This window comes from Triturus cristatus, chromosome 1_2, assembly GCF_964204655.1.
Source record: "Triturus cristatus chromosome 1_2, aTriCri1.1, whole genome shotgun sequence".
Lineage (NCBI taxonomy): Eukaryota > Metazoa > Chordata > Amphibia > Caudata > Salamandridae > Triturus > Triturus cristatus.
In genome coordinates, this window is record NC_140580.1 from 964,728,345 (window position 1) to 964,752,396 (window position 24,052).

Sequence of the window (24,052 nt, forward strand, 5' to 3'; positions counted from 1 at the left end):
GAACCTATGAAAGGGTTTAGTAACAATTATGAGATAAGGCTCTAGTGAGGGAGAAATAGTTAACATAAAATGCGATCTAGCAGCTGGTTACACAAGTTCCTGCTCCTCACGAGCCAATCTGGCCCTGTCTAAGAATTGTGTCTTGATCCAGTTGACATCCTCCCTCCTGATACAAGATGGCGACTGAAAAAGTTCTATACGGCCCAACTGTTGAAAAGTTTTAAATAAACCAGCCAGGGTATTTTATTAACCAGATCCATTGCCATAATGTCAGTCATAATGGCAGGATTCAAGGTTAACTCTGGGTTAAGCCATGTTTTTACCCTGTCTGTGACATAGTTCAGACCCACCTCCGAATGAATAGAAAAGGTCGGGGAGGATTTAGGGACAGACAAAAGGTATCTAATAAATCTGTTCTCCACTCTTTGTATTTTCTCCACGGGTACATAACCCCACAGAGGTGATCCATAGGAGGGAATCTGGATACATTTGGTGTTGTAAACTTTTAGAAGAGCCTCCATAGGCCTGGTCCAAAGCCTCTTTGAGAATCCCATAAGGGCTGACGACGAAAGGGCCATGGATATACTCTTGGCCTTAATTTGAGGGGCCCATGACCCCTTTTCGTCAAAAAGGACACCTAAATAGGGAAAGACAGCCACCCTGGATACCACCTCCCCTTTACAGAAAAAGGTTTTTACTTTTAACCTATGTCTATGCTGACCAACCACCATCGTGTGTTACTTTTTGGCGTTTATTTTCAAGTCTAACTGGTCGGAAAAAAAAACTAATTGTTCCAACAATCTTTGAAGGCCCACGCCAGTACGAGCTAGTAATACTGCGTCGTCCGCGTATAGGAGAGCTGGAATTAAGCTCTCTCCTACACGCGGAACGTCAGCCCCCACTTCCACCAGATGTTTACCCAAGCCGTTGATGTAAATAATAAAGAGGAGGGGGGCCAGGATGCAACCCTGGCGCACCCCCTTCTCTGATCTAAATCGTCTCGTACACCTGCCCTCCCTGGTGACCCTTACCGCAGTGAACAGCTCCTGATGAAGAGATGCCATAAAATGGACGAGTGTTTGGTCAACCCCAAACTCTAATAGGATTAGCCACAGCTTAGACCTGTTTACAAAATCGAACGCCGAGGAGAGGTCCATAAATGCCAAAAATAAAGACCCCTCCTTGGCCACCGTATACTTGGAAATCAGGAGGTGGAGGTTCGAACATTGGTCCAATGTGCCTCTTTTCTCTCTAAAACCATACTGAATGTTAGAGAGACCCCCATTGCTCTCTATATTATCCCTTAACCTATGCAATAAGACTCTGCCCAGTATCTTAATCGCAGAGTCTAACAGGGAAATGGGTCTGTAGCACCCCGGGTCATCGCGCTGCCCCTTTTTAAAAATCGGCACAATATTTGAGGTAGCCCATGTGGAGGGGAGAATATTGCCATTTGCGGCACAGAAAACGTTAGTTAGCACCTTTGCCCAGAATTTTGGTAGATAGGTGTAGAGATCTGCTGGCACACCGTCAGGCCCGGGTGCTTTGTTTCTAGAGGTCTCCAAAATTGCTTTCTCCACTTCCTCACAGTTAAAAACAAGGGGAGCACACGCAAGGGCCAATGGTGGGTTATATTGTGTGTCAGTATCTGTGTTACCATAGACTTCTTGGAAATGGAGCAGCCATTTATCATCACTAATTACACAGTCCATTACCGTATTGTCTGATTCTGAGAAAAAGGGCTGGTTAATATTAGCCCAAAACTGGCTACTGTCGCGCAATACATCTGTTTCGAGTAATTTTTCCCAGGCATCATTTTTAATAGCGTTTTTCCTGCTGCTAATGGTTAACTTATATTCCTTCCTCAGTTTAGCAATAAGGGCCTTATCTCTCAGGATAGATAGCAGTGCTTTTTTTAAAACCCTATGAGCTTTCGAGCAGTTTGAGTCAAACCATTTGTGTGGTTTGTCGCCTTGCTGACTAGAAGTTATCATTAGATCATTTGATATTTGGGCGCATATTCGCTCGAAAGCCCCCATAATTTCTGGCTTTGTGGCTTTTATATCCTGACAGATAGCTATGTTGTCCTCAATTTTGGGAAGTAGAATTTCGATAAAATTTTCCGGGACCGCCTTTTCCCACTTGAGCCTTCTCCCTTGGTCCGTTGGTACTAGGGCAGTCTCCCCTCGGAGGGAGCGAGACCTAATGGCCATAAGTTCCCCCCAAGAAAACTCAAGCAACAACGGATTATGGTCACTATAAGTAGAGACAATCACTTTATAGGTCACCGCCCTATGTAAAATGCCAGGAGTCAAGAAGATATAATCAATGACTGAGCCATGGTCAGACCCTTTATAGGTATTTGTGCGTAGCTCCCCCTCAGTATTGATCAATTCCAGCACATTAAAATTGGCCAACAACTCTTCAAGGGCCTCCCCTGTTTTGGTATGCTCAAAATGGGGGGCCAATGAGCCTGGCGGACCCTCATGCTCGCCAAAGTGGCATAAATTGCTACAGGGATGAATATTAAAATCACCCATTAAAATAAAGTCGAAATTAGTGTGATTGTTTAGACTGAAGTTTAACAAGAATTTTTCCAATGAGACAATATGTTTGTTCCCATCTTCCCTTTCCCAAGGTTTATAAAAATTGATTAATATTAATTTGTGGGAGGTAGAAACTACCCATTCCACAATTAAAAGGTTGGGCGAGCCCGACTCAATCATTTTTAATAACCCACGTAATTTTAATGTAAAAAGAAAAATGAGGCCACCTTTAGCTCTGCCCGCGCTACTGGGGGTTGCTGGAATAACAAAACTAGTATAGCCATCCAACCAAAAACTAGGGGATGGATCCCAAGACTCCTGTATGGTGATGATGTCGTAGTTGGCGACAAAATCTAACCAGGCTGTGTCTGTCCTTTTTGCTCTAATACCAGCTACGTTCCAGCTGATAAGTTTACAGACTGCTAATGCATTGGTTTTAGAGGCCCCATGAGAAGCTGACAGTGTTATGGCTGACCGTCAGTCCAGTTCCTCTATGTCTGAAAGGGGAGAGAAGCGATTACTCAGAACCGGCCCAGGCCCCACTCCATCTATAAGCACAGGCCGCAGATGGGGTCTAGCAATAACATTTAGGCCCCCTTTACATGATTTGGGCGACGATTCCTCCCCAGGCATGTATCACCTGGCACTGTACTCTTGACCCATCCTTCATTTTCTAGCCTATATGGGATGTGGTGTGTTGAGGGTACTAGATGGTGTGTATCAGGAGGTGGGTAGAAGAAGGCCAAAGGGACTGGTCTCATAAGACCAGAGTCTGAAATCACCAAACCATCCCAAAACAATCTATCAGCCAAATCTGGGCTGTCAAAATTGACTATGACAGAGTCCCCATATATGTGCTTAGTGGAGTTTCCGATCCAGCCCACCCTTCTAGCCATAATTATCCTATCTGCGATGTTCAACCCTCCACTGGAGAATTCTTCACACCATTGTTTGGCCTTATATATTAGGTCAGTGACGTGTTCTGATTCACCCAACTTAAGAGGGGCAACTCCTATGAATTTAGCAACTAGAGGAGCAGCCTCCGGGGGCAGGTTTATGTTCAGATGGCAGCCTTTTGCCCGTAAGCTAATAGGGGGACATTGTGGCAGCATATGACTGTCTAGAGAGCCTGGGGTAGAGTAGGCAGGATCTAAACTGCTGGACGCTAAACAAGAGACCCGAGTCCCAGGGTTATTTGAGACCGCACCACTATTGGTCAACATCAGACTACCCTGGCTTACTGCGACATTAGCACTATTACCTAAGAGATCCCCAGGCACACTATGAGGTTCCCGAGTCAGGACATGTTTATTGGCCAAAGTTTCTATAAGAGCACATTTCTTTATTAAGCTCGCTAAACAAGTGTTCAGTGTCTCCACAATGTCTTTTGCAATGCCCACCAACAAGGGTTCAATGCGGTCAGTGAACAATCTCTCTAGGTGATCACCAAGGTCATCCATTGGCAGAGGAACTATTTTTTGGGCCCCGACTGCCTTCTTCCTCCTTTTTATAGTCGACCTAGTCTCAGGGATGGACACCTGAGCCTGTTGTAGCAGGGTTGGTACAGAAGTATTATCAGTAAGGGGACCAATGGCCCCAGCCTCGCTGGGGTTATGATTCAAAACCATCACCACCGGTTCCAAGGGGACGTATTGTGCATGGGTAATGTCACCATTAGCCAAGAGAGCTGATGGAGTGGGAAGTGCTATGCCAAGCTCCTGTTCAGCATTTGCAATTTCCTTAGAGAGGGCCCCCACAGCTGATGAGAGATAAGAAATGATCGTGTCTGACTGTCTTGGTAATTTAGCCTTTTTACCTCCCTCCGGATTTGAAGCATTTTTGCGCTTACCCATGGTTAGATGTTACAGTCCGGGCCCAGCCCTGCCTCCTCCTGCCCCGGACGGCCCCAGACGGCCCGCCCTCTGCCCGGGCTCAGCCCGGAGCTGCCCGCACGTGTCCCGCGATGCGGGAGGCGTTCCGAGTTCTTAAAGCGCCTCCGGGCGCGTTAGGAGCGTGAGTGGTGTGCGCCGCCCCCGGGACTGCTGGGCAGTGTAGTCCTGCCGGTTCCTGCCGTTCCCCTCACGGCGCTCTGGATGGTGCAAGGAGTAAGGAAGTGCTGCCATTGCCCTTACGGCGTGCGCTGTTTTACAGACCCCAGGAGCTCTCGGTGCTCCGAGTTCTTAAAGCGCCTCCGGGTGCGTTAGGAACGTGAGTGGTGTGCGCTGCCCTGGGACTGCTGGGCAGTGTAGTCCTGCCAGATCCTGCCGTTCCCCTCACGGTGCTCTGGATGGTGCAAGGAGTAAGGAAGTGCTGCCGTTGCCCTCACGGCGTGCGCTGTTTTACAGACCCCAGGAGCTCTCGGCGCTCCGAGTTCTTAAAGCGCCTCCGGGCGCTTTGGGAGCGTGAGTGGTGTGCGCCGCCCCTGGGACTGCTGGACAGTGTAGTCCTGCCGGATCCTGCCGTTCCCCTCACGGCGCTCTGGATGGTGCAAGGAGTAAGGAAGTGCTGCCAGTGCCCTCACGGCGTGCGCTGTTTTACAGACCCCCTAATGAGCAACTAGAGTGCTAACATTCAGAATTTATGGCAAATGTGTGACACATCTGAATGCCTTCTTGATGGAACCAAAATAAAAAACTGAAAGCATTTCCTTCTGAGGAGACTGCAGTAAATGAGGAAATTAGGAAACTTCATAACAAATAAATCTCCCAAGATGGCCACCAGAGACAAAAGAGCCCAAATGTAGCCCAAATATCACCCACATGTAGCCCACATGTAGCCCAATGGCAGAAGTGTTCAAAACACTTATTTTTTGTGTATTTGCAGTTTTATATAGTGCAGACTTGTCAGGTATTGGAGTGCTTTACATGAGCATTGGTTACATCACACAAGATAAAATTCATTTTGGTTGTAGACATGGGGAGATTAAGTGATTTGACCAGAATCACAGAATGTTGAGCTGAAGCAGAAACTCCAACCTGGTTCCCCAGTTGCAAAGTCTGCAGCTCTGGAAGTAACACCACATCCTCTCCCCACATTTAATCAAGTGGTCAACTGGATAAAAAAACATAAAGATTATATATAATTTAAAAGTTCTTTGTCGCTATTTAAAAACTTAGAAAATATGTCCTCATTTTAGTTTTTTAGAGAACGAACCATAATTTTGATGCAAATAAGACCCTCTTACATATGTAATTTCTAAAGGAAATGCTCTAGGTATTACAGTTTTGATTACATCAAGATGATGTCAGGCGTTCCACACTTTTGTATTAAATATAGAATGTTAGCAATCTAGTTGTTCATTGGGATACTGTTGAGAGGCAGAGGCCAGGGGCACGGACTCTGAAAATTGAAGGCAGGTAGGAGAGTGCAGAGGCAACAATTTGACCACACTGGGCAGGCAGGAAGGGCAGTGGCAGCACAACAGACTATGGAGGGCAGTGGAAAGGGGGGCAGGGGCAACAAACCAACAATACAGGACTGGCAAGAGAGGCTGTGGCAATATAATAGACCATTGTGGGCAGAAGGAAGAGGCAGTGGTAGTACAACCATACATGCCAACAGACCCATTTCAGCCAGGAAACGTCCAATGTTTTTAAGCTCAAATGGGCTTTATTTGATATGTCTCCTGTCTACAATCTACTCTTTTTCAATGTAACTCAAAGGGGAAAATCAATACCCCAGTTTTTTTCAAAATCTCCCTTTTACCAAGTTCAAAATGTTCGCAAGTATGGTACATTGGATCATGGTAGGCAGGAGGAATTGGGGTAGCGACATGGACTCGGATAACAGAGGACAGGAGGGACATGGAGAGGTGCACCAAACTGACCCTACAGGGCAGGCATCAGGGTTTGCAGAAGCACAATACACCACACAGGGCATGCGGGACGGGAGTGCAGCACAACAATCCATAGAAAGCAATAGGGAGGGGACAGGACCATGCACATGGACAACAGAGAACAGAGGGGAAAGAGGCAATGGTAGCTAGCTGACCATAATGGACAGACAGGAGAGAAAGCTGCAGCATAACAGACCATAAAGGGCAGAAGGGAAGGATCAGGGGCATTACAATGGAACATACAAGCCAGGAGGGAGGGAATAGGGGTCTGCACATGGAAACAGAGGGCAGGGGGCAAGGGGGCAGGGCAGGAGCAGCTAGATGACCATGGAGGTCAGGCAGGATGGGCACTAGAAACAAGACACACCATGGAGAGCAACAATGAGACTATGATGGCATACACACAGACCATGGAGGGAAGGTGGGAGGGGGTCAGGGGCAGCTAGCTGACCACACAGGGAAGGTGGGAGGGGCCATGGCAGCACAGAAGACCATGCATGGCAAGCAGGAGGGTTAGTGGCAGCACAATGGCTATGATGGGCAAGAAGGAGGGTGCAGGGACATGCACAAAGGACCATGGAGGATAGAAGGGAGGGTCACGACCTGGGCAGAGACAAGAGAGTTCAGGGGAAGGGGCCTCACAACAGACCGCACGGGGCAGGCAGGAGGAGCAGTTGCAGCACAACAGACCAGGGAGGGCAGAAGGGTGTGGCAGTAAAATGGACCATGGAGGACAGGAGGAAGGGGATAGGGGCATGGCATGTGGACAGGCAGTGTAGGGGTGGCAGGGACAGGTTACAATCATCTGACAATGCTAGGCAGGTGGGAGGGGAGCGGCAGCTCAACAGAATACTCAGAGTAGATAGGAGTGGCAGGTCCATGGAACATGGTGGGCAAAAAGGATGGAGCAGGGGCATGCACAAAGACATCGGAGGGCAGGGGGAAGGAGAATAGGGGCAGCAAGCTAAGCACAGAGGCTAAGCAGGAGGTCAATGATGGGCCATAGAATTGGGCAATGGAGGGCAGGAGGAGTGGACTGGTACATCATGCTAAATGGAGGGCAGTATCAGCACATCAGACCATGCATGGCAGGAGGGAGGAGGCTAGTTCATGGATTCAGACAACAGAGGATAGGGAGGAGGTGGATGGGGCAGCAAGTTAACTGTTCAAAGAAGGTGGGTATTAGGAACTTTATTGTTTTTAAAATGTGTGTCTGTGCGAACTTCTTAAAATATGAACAAGTATGCAGCATAATCTCACTTTTATTCAGGAAGAAGAGGACGTTTGTGACTGTGACTCCAGGCTCACTTGGCAGAAACACCCCTGACCCTCCACCCCCCATCGCAAAATGTAATGCCCGTGAAAGGGGTAGGTGGACGCAGTGCTATATAGAACATAGTCCTGAGAGCACGATTGAAAATGAAAACTAGATATAGTATATGGTATAAACTATGCACCAAAAAGTGTGATATAAGATGAACCGGGGCGTGAAATATAATATGCAATACATTGTGCGCAATGACAGATTCATTGGAGAGCGCGAGATAGCACAGGCACTAGCGCGTGCTATGCGATATGCGCCTTGGAGTGTAATATGCACAGGGCAGTGTTGTGTAACCTAACTAGTCTCTAAAGTTGTAATATAAAATATGTGCTGGGGAGTGTAACATTGCATATGCACTGTGACAAAGATATGGATCCCAGATTGTAATATGTATGGCATAGCGCTGTGCGTTATAACATAGGCATCGAGGAAGGCACGTTAGATGGGGCAATATAACCCGTGCTAAGGCAAGTGTGGCATGACATATTCACGGGGTGGTGTTACAGTGCACATGGGCTAGAGAGTGGCACAGCATACGCACTAGCTGGTGGAATACAACACAGAGGTGTGTGGCACTCGGCGGGCACTGGTGGGTGTAACACAGCATTGGGCTCAGCCAGGAGCATGCTGTGACTCTCAAGTGAGGTTCGTCTCCTTTCCAGAGAGTAAAATAAAAAGTATTACACATCCGGCGGTGGATGTGTGTTTTATTAACCGTGAGGGGGGTTTCTTCCATAGTTTGGTCAAATTTTTGTCGAATCCCCTTTGAATGGCTTGGTGTGCATGTGTATTCAATGTGCCCATCAATAGCTTCCCATGTTTGTATAAATAAACGACAAGGGTGTCTACTTGGAGAGTACCCACCGGCGGGGGCGCCAGGATTAGGCACGGTAGGGCGTCTGACACATCAGAGCTTCACTAGCAGTGTAAATACATTCCACGTGGATTCATTGTATCCATAGTCGCCTTTTAATGAATATCACGCAAATCGTCATGGTGTTAGGTACATACGGTTTGTCCAGCATGTCCTAGGTGTTTCTCTAAATATATATTTTTTTAAAATAATAAAAAACAAAGGCCGGCCCCGGGGGATGGGATCCCCGGGGCCATAAGTGGCCTGAGGAGGGGGGCAATGCAGCCCCCCTCCTAAAGAATAAAAAAAAAAAAAGAAGGCCATGACCCGGGGGTTGGTGTCCCCGGGACCAATTAAAGCCTTGGGAGGGCAACATTTATTTTTATCAACAAAAAAAATTAGGGTGCAGGCCCTGGAGGATGGGGTCCGCAGAGCCAATAAATTAGAGAAAGAAGGGGGGCCATACAGCCCTCCTTCTTAAAAAAATAAAATAAATTAAAGACCAGCATCGCGCTGGAGGCCACGCCCCCTCCTTGCAGCACTCTGCAAACGCGCCCCCTGGCCAGTTGTGAATTGGGGAATTAATTCCCCTTCAATACTGAGGGTCCCTGAGGGCCAACTAGCCCAACAGGTATCTCCAGTATGCGCCAGGGAGATGCGATGCAGACAGGTGTTCTGAGGCCACGCCCCTTTTTACACCTCTATGCAACGCAGCTCTGTGGCGCTTACTGGAGGTACCTAGTGGGCTAGTTTGACACTAGGGACCCTTAGGATTCAAGGGGACTTAATCGCTCAACTTAGAACGGCCACAGGGATCGTTTACACAGTGGTGAAGGGAGGGGACGGGGCCTGAGGTGACGAGTGCAAACACGCCCTGTGGCGCATTTTAAGTTGGGGAAATAATTCCCTTTCTATCCTGAGGGACCCTGGGGGGCCAACTAGCCCACCAGGTGCTTCCAGTAAGCGCCACTGCTCTGCGTTGCAGAGAGGTGGTGCAGGCCGTGCCCCTTTTTACACCTCTCTACAATGGCACCTACTGGACGTACCTACTGGGCTATTTTGCCCCTAGGGACCCTCAGGATTCGAGGGGACTTAATCTCCCAACTTAAAAAACGGCCACAGGGCGTGTTTACACAGTGGGGAATGGAGGGGACGGGGCCTGAGGTGACATGTGCAAACACGCCCTATGGCGCGTTTTAAGTTGGGGAAATAATTCCCCTTCAATCCTGAGGGCTCTTGGGGGCTAACTAGCCCACCAGGTGCTTCCAGTAAGCACCACTGAGCTGCGTTGCAGAGAGGTGGTCCAGGCCGTGCCACTTTTTACACCTCTCTGTAACGCAGCTCTGTGGCGCTTACTGGAGGTACCTAGTGGTCTAGTTGGACCTTAGGGACCCTCAGGATTCAAGGGGACTTAATCTCCCAATTTAAAACGGCCACAGGGCGTGTTTACACAGTCGGGAAGGGAGGGGACGGGGCCTGAGGTGACGTGTGCAAACATGCCCTGTGGCGTGTTTTAAGAGGTAGTTTTAATCCCCTGCCCTATTATATACTAGGGGCTTGCAAAAGAGGTCATGCTAATCACTGGGGGACCCCAACGCATAGTGTTCCCTAGTGTATGTAGGTGTTTTCACTGTATTCTGAGTGTCTTTTAACATAGCACTGGCTCTAGGAGTGGTTAGTCAGACTCAGTTACCACCAGTATCCGTCTGAAAAAGTTGAGGATACAGGATGATTTTGCAACAAGGCTTCTTTCTGCTCTTCTGTTTGTTCTTTCTGCACGTTATCCTTCTTCCTGCACTTTTCTTTGTCTTTGAGGACTTCTGTTGCTTCTTTCTGCATTTCTTTTTTTTCTTTCTGTGCGTTTTTTCTTCTTTCTTCACATGTCCTATCTCTGTCGGCATAGTTAGAAATTAGCATTTACAAAACCTTTGAAATTCACTGGAAAAACCGTATGTTTCAGGCACATTATAGTTAGGAATTAGCATTTAAAAAACCTTAGAAATTCACTGAAAAAAACATAGGTTTAAGGGGCGTTATAGTTAGCTGGACTTTTCACTCGTACAAAACCATTGAAATTCCCCCGGTATAGTTAGTTCAGCTAACTATAACACGCGCGCCCGCAATGCACTGCTGATGACGTCACATATTACATCACTCATGACATAGTCAGTGACATCACTCATGACATCACTGATGACATCTCAAATGACATCACTGATGACATCACTGATGACATCATCCTTGTGATAGAGTGGCAGACCTCCTTTCCCCTAATACAACCTTTGATACACACATTCAAAAATAGAAACTAAAATTTTCAAAACAATGGACATACCAATACCAGTTACAACAACCTATTCAGTAATTCTAAGATCCACATACACATCCACTCATTCACCAACAGTCCCATACAGTCACTCATACATGTACTGACTCATCATATGTACTCATACACCTATACATCCTGTTACACAACGCCACTCATCCATAGAGTTACTCACACACATAGTTACTCATGCTAATAAAGAATCAAACATCCATTTACTTTCATATACAGTTATACACACACCACCACACTTACTTCAACAGAAACTTACACATACGTAGTCTTTTAAACAATCACTTATAGAAACACATACTTATTCATACAGGAACTCTTTCAATCTCTCACTGTCACATATACTGACTTATATACACCAATAGTCACATATACTAGTTTAAAACATATGTAGTTACTCATAAAGACACTATTGAGACAGTCATTCACTCACTAACACACCCATGCACACACTCATCCACCCATACAGTCCTGCGCACATGCTGTCTTCAACACATACAAACAGTGAGTCACTCATTCATGCACCTATGCACTACGTAATACCCCCAACCGAACCATACAGACACTCAGACACATCCTGATACTCAAAAAACCAACTAATAGCCTATATAGACACTCATGTAGCTACTCACCAACCCATGCAGCCACTTATACACAAAGTGAGAGACTGATACAGATATTTATATATTGAAACATTACTCACTAAGCCATGTATTCACTAAGATACACTTAATCAGTCAGTTATACAATCAACTTTTCAAAAACAAATCATCCATTTAGACACTTATATACCCATTTATTCTTCCATCGACCTTGAGATATACATATAAAAAACATATGTAATTTTCAGAAAAACACAAATTCACTGGATGATGTCATCAGTGATTTCATCAGTGATGTCATTTGAGATGTCATCAGTGATGTCATGAGTGATGTCACTGACCATGTCATGAGTGATGTAATATGTGACGTCATCAGCAGTGCATTGCGGGCGCGCGATTTATAGTTAGCTGAACTAACTATAACGGGTGAATTTCAATGGTTTTGTACGAGTGAAAAGTCCAGCTAACTATAACGCCCCTGAAACCTATGTTTTTTTCAGTGAATTTATATATATATATATATATATATATATATATATATATATATATATATATATATAAAACACAGGTTGCCTTTTTCTTGAGGTGCACTCGCTGGTCGGATTTGTTGCCACACACAAGTCATGCAGATTCGAGGCATTCAGCTCCCCAAACTTTGGCCTGAGGCGTTTCGGGCTAACCACGCCCTTCCTCATAGGCACTGAAACAAAAAATGGCTCGTTTAAAACCAGCACGTCATCCTTTTTATTCATTCAATTATAGGACAGTTCCTCTCAGGTGAGTAAAAAACACATTGCATCATGGGGCTGGTAGTTTTCATGATAATACCCATGTGGGTTACTTGCCATTATGTCCATGTTTAAAAAAGATTTTCCCGGGAAACCAAGAATGTCTCACACTGCTGCTTGTAGGCTCCGTCCTGCTCAAAGCATATCGCTGCTCCAATACGCAGCGGCCGAACCGCAAGGATATTGCTGCGGTGCTCACTCGTGGCCCGGGCAGGACCACATTACATAAAACACAGGTTGCCTTTTTCTATATATATATATATTTACATGTATATATTTACATGTATATATATATGCTTATATATTTTATTTACATTTTATTATTATATCGTAGCTTAATGTTTTAAACAAATTACTTATACAGCTATATATAGTGACATTTTTGCATATTTACCTTTTTTTAATATCCAGTTTAATAATATTTTTGACACAATTTATTGGTAGTTTACATTCAAAGTATGGAAACTCAGTAATTTTGTAGACAATACACTAAATTACACTATATTCCAGTAAGCCAATATTGTTGCGCTGTTGATACTGTGTTGTACAACCCACTATGGGCCTCCTTATGAGTAGGCCAGATTAGATGTATCAATGTGGCGGGGAAGGAATTTCCAATTCCAGTATGCTCCCCCAATAAATACAGCTATTTTGAATTATGTTGCCCTAATTGTGAGCTAACACATAGACCTGGTTTGACTGGGTTAAAATAATATCTGAATCCCAGATCCCAGGCTGCACAATTTGCCATTTTCAGGTCCCATTTAGTGTCTCCTCTTCAAGAGATACTTTTAACTAGTGATTTTCTTGTTACACTGAATTCCATTTGGAATTTTTAATATTCCTTGCTCCTTTTGTGAAAGGCATTAAAGAACTATTTAAAAAAATAAGACTAAGGCTCCTTTTTTCCATGGAACTAGGACCAGTCCATAAACAATAAAGTAGAATGCTTGAGCATCTGATATGGTGTGTAGCTATAGTCAAGTAGTCAAAGCTCTTTAAATTAGATGTGATTATTAGAAAGACACTGAGGTATAACTGTGTCACAACCTTGAAACTCAGGTTGAAGGACAGCGAGGTAAATCCCCGCTTCTCCCCAACTAGTTGGTCCTACTTCTCTGTATCACACTCCTGGAAAGTAGGAAGCCCCTGATTCTAAAAATGGAAATAGAGGGTTTATGATTAGAGAGAGAGTACTCATTTCCAGCAGGATGGTTGGTAGAAGGCCTAGACTTGTATTTAAATAAGAATCACACAGCAACACAGAGGTACAATATGACTCAATCTCAAGATAGAACACAGAAGACACAGCTGTTCTAAAATTACTTTCTTAAGTCTTGCTGCTCTGGTCAATCAGAAACGTGGAGCAGCACAACAAAAGTTATTTTTCCTGGCCCCACTCATTTTAGGACCCAGTTGATGCACATTCAAAATGTGTTTAATGGTTGATGGTAACATGAGCATCAGCAGTTGATGGCAATCCCGTTAGAGGTCCTTTTCCATATCCTTGAATGCCCAGTGGAAGTTGGCTATTGATGGTAGATCCCAGTCAATCAATATGAGCGGAATCGCACAAGTAGACTAAAGGTTGGAAAATGTATTTACGGTTGCTTGCTCTACAGACTCAGAATCAAGGGGGACTCACTAATGTATGACACCCTATACAAATTTATGTAAAGATTGTACTCCTGTAGGTAATGACTGCCTTCAGCCTTGGCTTCTCATTCCCTTGCCAAACCCATCACAACAGTAAACTAATATAACCCATGTTTGAGGAAGAGTGCATGTGCGTGTGTATGTTGGAGGCCAAATGGGTGAGTAGCGCGCTTACAATTCCCTGATTGATTGATTGATTGATTGATTACACCTGTCCACTACTATTCCTCTCTATCTCGTTCTCTTTCGCCTCTCATCTATCTCCCCTTCTCTGATGTTTCTTTTTCACCCGACAACCCCTCTCTCATATCTCTTTTTCAGCAGCCCCCCTCTTTGATGTCTCTTTCAAGGCTTTCTCTTTAGCACCTCGTCACAACACCTGTCTACCCATCTATTTCTGTCTCACATAATCACAACTGCATCTTTCTCGTTTAAATGCCCTTCTCATATCTCACTTGTCCACCTTTACAGCTCTGTGCAGTCTCCTTTTCACCTGTCTCTGTCTTTATCACCTCTCTCATCTGTCTCTCCTATCTATGCCTTCAAACATGTCCCATTATCTAGCACAGCTGTTTCTCTCTTTAGCTCTCCTACTCATCACACATAAACCTTTTTCTCTCTGTACCTCACCTGTCTGATAAGTCTTCTTCCTCTCTTGTGGCCACTCTACTCTCCATGGCGTATTTCTCTCTCTACCGACAATTCCCCGGGAAAGTCAAAGAAATTGAGACTTCTTTTTGCCTGTCCTGCTCAACCAGCAACAATAAATTATTTATGTTGCAAGTTTATTTTGCTTTCTGCTTGAGCAAACACCCTGCTTCCCTCAGAGTGCGCTGCAAAGGCATCACAGGCCAGAACCACCAGATTATGAATGGAGGCAACCTTGTTTGATTGCAGTGTTATTTATGGCAGCCAAACGTCCCCTTTCAATGGCTAGCGAAGGTGAGTTTAGACAAGCTCCTGAGAGCACTGTTAAACTTCTGATCCCAGCACTACTCTACAGTGGTAAATTTGTAAACAAAAAAACATAGGTGCCAGGGCACTTTTCAGGAGACAGCTTGCACAAGCCCATTTTTCCTGTTAGCACTGCCTAAAACAGTACCAAGTCCTAACCATGAAAGTGAGGAGAGGATGTGGGGTAATGGCCAGAACTACCGACTTCGAAGCTGGGGAAAAAGGTTCAAGTCTCAGCGTGGGCTTAACATCCTGTGATTCTGGTTAAATTGCTTAATCTGCCCTTAATTTAATGTGTCCTTAACTGGTGCTCATGAAAAGTGCTGGTGTTGATGATTAAGTGATGGTGCAGAGCACTGGAAACCACCAGCTCAAATTAATCACTCCTACTGTAATAACCTCTTAAGCCAAGGGTCGCAGGAGTCCTGACAGCCCAAAAATGAGTGCATGTGACCCCTGACGGGTAGCTAATATTCTCTCTTACCCTACAGGGTGTTGACCAGTCTCTGGTTGAATGGAATTTGATGTAGAATAATTTACAATGTGATTCTGAAACATGAGCACCCTGCCCCTGCTTTGTGGTTTTAAGTCACAGCTGGCTACTGAGTAGACAGAGATTTGGACAAAGAGACTTAAGTTTTGGAAACATTGATTTGGCCTCAGTGACAACTAGTTTGTCTAACACAACTTGTACAGAATGCTGGCATTATATCCTGGTGACCGTGGTGTAGACCCTCTCAAGTGGCTAGTCCGAAGAGGGGAAATCGGGCACTCCTGAAATGTTGCTGTTCCACAGAGAAAGACAAGCAGAACAGAGAAGATTATAAATGCACCCTTGCCCCATACCTTTTTTGCCTTGGGCAATGTAGGGAGTCTCAAATTAGCTTTATGCAAAGATGCATTTTGCTGGTCCTATGTGTTCTTTGCATGTTTGTGTTGTGATAACTATGGGCTACGAGTGATACATTACCTGCAGTAAGTATTCTTGTGCTTAAGATGTGAATATTAGATATCGAAATCAGAATATCGATGGTACTGAATATCGATGACAAAATATCAAAAATAAATAATTACAGGTAAGTAAGTCTAGATTTCCAATACATAACTCACATATATGTACCTACAAGGTACACATATCGTCAAGGCACTTATATGTGGAGTTAGGAATAGCAAATCTATGCTCCCCTATATGCGCTTACCTTTTGATATTTTGTCCCTCATTATTCTGTCCTCGAAATTCTTGTATGTCAATATTCAGATCCTACCCATGATACAACCAGTGGTTTCTGTTACCGCTTTAAATATCAAAAATCTATAAATGTGTTTCGATATTATACAGCCCTTGCATACTCTTTAGTCCTAGCATAAAATGATCAGATACACATGTTTCATCAGCCTTGGTTGTTTTGTTTCTCAGTGGTAAGATCTGTATATTTAAAGTTGATAAAATGTTTCAAAGCTCTTTGGCCAAGTTTAATTACTATGTAATACAATGTTGATACATCCCATTTATCAAGTTCCTACACCCAATGTCTTGCCACAAAGCAAAATGATTTATGGACATACTCATCCCAGCACTGCACAGCCACATAAGGTCCATCATCTTCATTTTACGTGACAAGGGATTGACCAAAACTCTTTCAACATGGACCTGCTGGGTTTGAATGAGCCACAGTTATGAAAATGTAGAATGTTGTACGTGTCGTTCTTGTTAATGTCTGAAGATCATTTCCCTGTGATGGGAAAGGCATTTCCTTTCTCAGTGAGAGAGAGTCCAATGTTCTAACTGGTAGAAAACATTGTGGTTTCTTGTCAGGCCATGTGGCTGGGACTGTTGGCATCAATATTGATTCTTCTCATTCCATTTTAGAGGAATAGGAAAAGCGTCCTGGAAGCACGTTTAGGAAAAGGGCACTTAAGATGCTATTCAGGTTTCTCAGATTTGTCTCCTGTCTATGTTATTCTTCGTTGAGTTATATGTGCGTTGATGTACTGTACGGTGCCAAACAGGACATCAACTGCAGTGAAGGACAAGAAATGATCAAGTTGTTTAACGCGCGTTTAGTGAGTCCATCACTTCTATGGTTGAACAGCCAGCCAGACACTGCTGAATTAGCCCTGGGTTTAGCCCTAGATGAGTCTCTCACAATCATAAGTTAGAGGGGTGGGACATATTTACCAATTTAATGACACTTGCAGAATATCCCATGGAAATTGGGAAAAGGTCTGAAAGAAGTTTCCAAGCCACTAATAGTCCCCAAATCTCTGGAGGAAAACGTGGAATTCATGAGGCAGATTTTTTAATATATGACCCTTAAAGGCCTCTGAACACTAATCTGGATGGAGGGATTGAATGATGCTTGAATTGGTGTAATTACCAAGCAGGCATGGACAATTAACTGTCAGAGGTTTCCATAGTTTACCCCAATTTTTACATTTTAACTTATGAGGCAATTGTTAGATTGATGTTTGTGGAGATGTGAAGACCCCTTGACAGGCTGCTGCCTCATTGGATCAGACATGCTAGGGTCAAGTGTAAAATGTTTGAAGTTTAGAACATGCCACACTGCAGGGGCATAGTTTAAACTTAAAAATATTGGGGCCTGCCCCATAGCTTAGAGGCTCTTTCCCTTGAAACCTTATGCTCCTGCTTGCCCATAGGCCCAGCGCCAACCCCAACATGGCAGTCATAGCATAGACCCTGAGAACAAAGCAGTAGAAGACCCAACAACAAGCACTGGTTTCCCTTCTTTAACAAGACTTTTATTTAAAGATCACATTATATGATGATAACAAAGAGGAAGTGACAAAGACTCTTTTTAGCAGCACTCCCAGCTTCTCTAATCAAATGAAGCCACAAAAGATCAACCCCAATGAAGGTTTGAAAAGTACATTTGTCAGATTAGAGAAGCTAAAAACTCAGGAGCTTTCTAAATAGTGAGATGGAGTCACACTCAGGAAATATATAGAAAACAGAACAGTGCTGAGGGGATTACGTATATTAACGTTCCTCAATTCGATTATCTGGATAATGATCTATTGCAAGAATGGGTAGATAAGCTCTTCAAAAGTTCATCAACAATGATGAAAATTTTAGTGAATCATGTCGAAAGGAAATCAGTCAAACTGAGAGAGGATATTGAGAAACTTGAGGAGAAAATAACTGACTTGAACTTGAAAAATGCAACTGATAAAAGGACGCTGTTCTCAAGGATGAAATGCATCAACATCAAAATATTGTCAAAGGTAGGAACATTTGCAAAATAGCAAGAGATGATCCTGATTAAAATGGTGGTCCAGTGTACACATTTGCTAAAACATTTGACCAAGCAGCTTCTGTACAAAATGAGGCTAAGCAGGAAGATATGGCTAGACTGACTAGTGGAGGGAGTATCTCAGATGGCTCCTCTGTTTCTGAGGCAACACCGGGTACTGCTAAACCCACCTTTAACCCATTTGGCTCCTTCACTTTTTTTAGATGAGCCAAAAAGATACAGATAGAGTCTAAAGCAGAACCCCACATACACTAAACAAGGAGAGGTGGCAGAGGAGGGAAAACAAGACAAAGCAGACACAAATACGGGTGTCAGAACAAGAGAACAAATAAAGAGGAAATAATAACTGGTATGAGTAATGGTGTAGATATTTCTCCCAGTGCTGTTTAACTGATTGCAAGTTTGTCTGACTATACATTCAATAATGTTGAAACCAATGTGCTAGATAAGGGTTTAGGTTGTTTTCCTACGAATTACTGCGATTTCTCTGATGTTCAAATTCACCTTTTCAGGTTTACAAGAACTTTAAATCTTAAACGCTTCTTTGTTATGAAGCCCCAAACAATATACAATGTGAATAAAAGTGTTGTTTTGTAATGTAATGTAATGTAAGGTCTATTTCTATAGTGCTACTACCACTCCAAGGAGTATCTTGGCGCTCACCCAACTCAGATGTACGAGTTGGGGGGAGTAGATCACCTTCACGCTAAACACTACATATTTAGACCATTGCTGTGCAGGCTGTCTCGGTCATAGAAAAGACCCAAGTTTTTAATGCTTTCCTGAATTGAATTTCGTCCGGCAAGGAACGAAGAAAAAAAAGGTAGCTTATTCCAAGCTTTTGCCCCCAACACAAAGAGGGATTTACCACCTTTAGTTGTTAGCCTGAATTTAGGAATGACCAAAAGATTTTGACCCACAGACCTTAGACAGCGTGTAGGATTGTAACGTCTGAAACCCTTTCGTAGATATTTAGGGCCTTGATGGTGGAAAGCCCTGAAAGTGATAAGGAGGACCTTAAAAAGGATCCTCTTTGCTATTGGGAGCCAGTGGAGCATATTCAGTGCTGCAGAGGCTGATGATCTACGAGGCCAGCCAAGTACCAGGCGGGCTACTGCATGTTGGACCATTTGTAATTTATGGAGGACCGATTTATTGGCTCCAGCATATAGGCTATTACAATAGTCCAACCTGGAGGTAATTAAAGCTACTGCCACAGTTTTCCTGGCTGATAATGGCAGGAAGTCAAAGAACTTTCTCAAAGCTTTAATTATATAAAAACATGTACCAGCTACGACAACGGCTTGCTGTTTGAAAGATAGCTGATTGTCAAACTTAATGCCTAAGTTCCGGGCCGATGTAATGGTATCAGGAGGGGCTACTTCTTTGTCAGGCCAGCAACCTATCGGGGAGAACACATTTTCCTTACCAAAAGGCAGAATCTCTGTTTTTCCAGCATTACATTTAAGGCGATTGTCGGTCATCCATTTAAATGTTGCTGCCAAACACTCTTTAAAATTTTCTTCGGCACCCACCCGATCCCTGTCTAGTACCAACATAAGTTGGGTATCATCAGCATACGAAATTGCACTGATATCAAAGGAAGCGATCAAATTTATCAGGGGGACCATATACAAATTGAAGAGTATAGGGCTTAAGCTTGAACCCTGAGGGACACCAAAACTAAGGTCCTTTGCTTCAGATTGATACTGGCCCAGTACTGTGCTTTGGCGTCTGTCCCTGAGAAAGTTTCTCAGCCAGGCCAAGACCATCCCATCCACTCTTGCGGCAGCTAAGCGGTCCACTAAGATGTTATGTGAGACCGTATCGAAAGCTGCTGACAGGTCAAGTAGAATAAGGACAGCCTTCTTTCCCTGATCAATAGCCGAGCGAAGGGTTTCAGTTGTAAACAAAAGGGCAGACTCGGTGGAATGTCCAGATCGAAAGCCTGACTGATTCGGATGAAGAATGTCATTAGCTTCCAGGAAACTCGTCAGTTGATTATTCACGAATTTTTCAGTCAGCTTGCACATCACCGGGAGCAGGGAAATCGGTCGTAAATTGGAAAGAGTAGTTGGGTCGGCGAGTGACTTCTTCTGGAGCGGCTTAACAGCGGCAAGTTTCCAGTCATAGGGGACATCTGCCGTTGCTAAGGATGAATTGATGATACCATTTACAGTGGAGTTTATGACTTCTGCTAGGGATTGTAAAACCCGGGGGGGGGGACAGGGATCAAAGGGGGAGCCGGATTTGCTGGTAAGAATAGCTTTAAGGGAGTCTTCGAAGGAGACCGGGGTGAAAGTATCCAGACAAATTGGGGGTTTCACCTTCTCCACTCTTTCATCATCTTCTAAAGAAGAAGATGCTGGGGGAAAAGTTCTCACAATAGCAAGAATTTTACTATCAAAATAGTCAGAGATTTCGTTACAGAGGTTCTGGGATGGCGGAATCTCTTGCACAAGGACAGAAGGATTCAGAAAGTCCTTGACTATTTTAAAAATTTCCTTTTGCTCTTGGGCTGCCATAGTTATAGCCTGGAGATAGTAAATTTTTTTAGCTGATTTTATATTAGCATGGTAATTTCTTCTGGCCTGCTTAAAGATGTCACGGGCGGTGATCTCATAATGCCTGCGCCACCGGCGTTCCAAAATTCTTAAATTACCCAATTCTACTCTCAAGGCAGATGTATACCAAGGGGCCTTCCTATTAGTTTTAGTCGGATTTTTTATGTTTGTGGGACCATGTTGATGGCCCATCGTGATTATCCAGTCGCAAAAATTTTGATTATCTACAGAGGCGTTACCTGTGGGCACCGGAATGCAAGTTACAAGAGCTTCCAACACATCAGGTCTACTGGGTAGTTTTTTCTAATTAGGTTTATAAGTCAAATTTAAGGTAGTGGTATTATTTAAAGTGTTACCCAAAGGGTTAGAATTTAGTGAAATATGAAACGGAATAAAATGATGGTCAGACCAAGTCTGAGGACATGGAGGTTGAACTGACAGCCTGGTGGAATTAGAACAAATACAGTCTAATAAGTGACCTCCCACATGTGTAAATTGTTGAGTCAGAAGGGAAAGTCCCAATATATTGATAGTGTCCATAAAGCAGTCAACTCCTGGAGCCATAGGAGAATCGAGATGCAAATTTAGGTCGCCAAGTATAGTGAAGTTCGAAAACCTAAGCACCAAATCACTTAAGGCATCTCCTACAGTTCAAGAAACTCCTTCGGGGGGCCAGGAGGCCGATAAATAAGTGCTCCCGAGAATGTAAAAGATTCGTGGATCCCCAAGGAAAATATCAATACTTCTGCTCCCTTAATATCAGTAAGTTCATAGGAGGAGCATTGTAGTGAACTACGATATATGATAGCAAGGCCACCTCCCCGTTGTTTGGGTCTGTCCAAACGCTGGATAGAAAAATTCTCCGGAAGGGCTATGGCTAGATCAGGGTTACACCATGGTTTAAGCCATGTCTCGGTAATCAGAAGCCAGTCAAGATCGTTGTCAAGGATGAGCTCATATATATTTTGGGCATTTTTGCAGAGCGAACGAGCGTTGATAAGGCCGCCGCGCAGTAGCGAGGAGACCGGCGGTATCATAGTGGCAGAATCAGTCCGTGGCCCAACAGTATAATGTTTAATAGGAACGGAACCAGGATGGGAACCACAGTGTAGTCCTTTATGGCCATCAGAATGGAGACCCGTACATGATGGAATGGTCGAGGAGGACATACCTGCCGATTGTCCGATATGGCTATAGCTCAATGTCACGTCTCCCGCCTCAGCACCTCCTAGCGCTGACGAGCGCAGACGGGCAAGAATCTGGCCCGACTCAGGCACGAGTCAGGCACTACCGCTGCGCGTCACCGCTGCGCGGGCCAATGCGAGGGTTAAGTAGAAGCTCCCCTCACCTCCTACTGAGCACTACAGCGCTCAGCGTGATGGCGCCACAAGGTATCTCCAAGATGGCGTCGGAACGCAGGTAAAACTACCGATACTGCCCGCTAAAACAGCGGTGGGGGCACCATTTAAATGCGAGTATGTGGACAGTAAGTCTAATTTAAGAACAAGGGACAATGTAACGAAAAACTAACCAAGATATAAAAATGGGATTTGGCAATTAAAAACGAACAAGTAAATTCGCAATCACGCTCGCTTAAGCGCACAGTAAATACAAAGCGCCGCGATCCGTTGATCCACCTTTCCCTCGCCCGCGCTGACCAATTCTTGCCTTAAGTAGAGGCTCCCCTCACCTCCTCCTGAGACATGACCAGTTCAGATATGAAAGACATTTATTGTGTATTGTTGATTGACAATGAGTTCAATTTGAATATGGAGGACTTTTTGATAGATCTGGTCATTCAACTTGATTTGAACTGTGACAGTAATTTAAGACCTAAGTTCAAATTCATTCCACAGAAAATACATTTTGATGGGTTTGAGCTTTTTACTAAAATAGTTATGTCCAATTTATATGCTTTGGAAGACCAGACTAGATATTTTAACTTTCATAGGACCAGGACCAATAACCTGACTAATGATGAGTTTATAGCATTGCAAAATTTAAGATCCAATGAATCAATAATAATTCTAGAGGTTGACAAAGGGTGTAATGCTGTCATTATGAATCGCTCCCAATATCATCAGGAGGTGATGCAATAACTTACCAACAAGGACTGTTATAGAACATTTGGACAAAATCCGATTACATCAATTATGACCACGATTAAAAACAAATTGGCACATTGGCACGAAATATGCTTGATTTAGAATACACGTATCTGAACGTGGAGTCCCCTAGATACCTTGTCAATACATAACAAATATTAGGGACTTCTATCTGTTATTCCTGTTTTGGAAACTGTCTTCAAGAGCAAACCAATGGTCACTTACAGAAGAGGACATACCATTATGGACATTGTCAGTCCCAGTTACGAACAAAATCACTCTTAACTTGTTATCCCAGCAACAAAAGGGCTTCTTTGCTTTCACTACTTGCTCAATGTGCAAGTTTAGCATGAATAAAACCATTTCAAGTATAATACAACATATAAATATAAGTTCAATGCATTTGTTATATATGCTGCAATTTATACTTGTGGCAAAGTATTCAATCAATCAATCAGGTTAAGCGTGACTACTCACCCATAAGAGTCTCAAGGCGCTGGGGGGTGGGGGTCACACGTTCCAGTCCATCAAGGAGGGGGTCTGTCTAAGAGCCAGGTTTTGAGGTTTCTTGCGAAGATGGGGAGCAATGTTATCTGTCTGAGGTGGGGCAGAAGGTCGTTCCAAGCTCTGGCCGTGCGGAAGGAGAAGGAGCGGCCTCCCGATCTGGTCTTTCTGGTGTGGGGGACCACGGCGTAGGAGAGCTGGGCTGATCGTAGGATCCTTTGGGGTGTGTGGAATTTGAGTTGGCTGTTCAGGTATGCTGGTCCGGTGTCCTGGAGGGCCTTGTGATCGTGGGTTAGCATCTTGAAGGTGACTCTAGCTTCGATGGGGAGCCAGTGGAGTGTGAGCAAGTGCTGGGAGATGAGCAGTGTCTTGGCAAGTTGAGGACCAGTCTTGGAGTGGCGTTTTGTATGTTCTGTAGCTTGCGGGTGAGGTTTTCGTTTATTCCGGCTTAGAGTGCGTTGCCGTAGTTGAGCCTGCTGGTGACCAATGCGTTAGTGACAGTCTTTCTGTGTTCGAGGGGGATCCATTTGAAGGTCTTACATAGGAGGCAGAGGGTGTGGAAGCAGGAGGACGAGACGGAGTTGATCTGGCGGTCCATTTTGAGCTCTGCGTCCAGGATGATTACCAGGTTGTGTGCGTGGTCCGTGGGGGTGGGCGGGCTTCCGAGGGCGGGGGGCCACCAGGTGTCGTTCCAGGCATCGGGGTTTG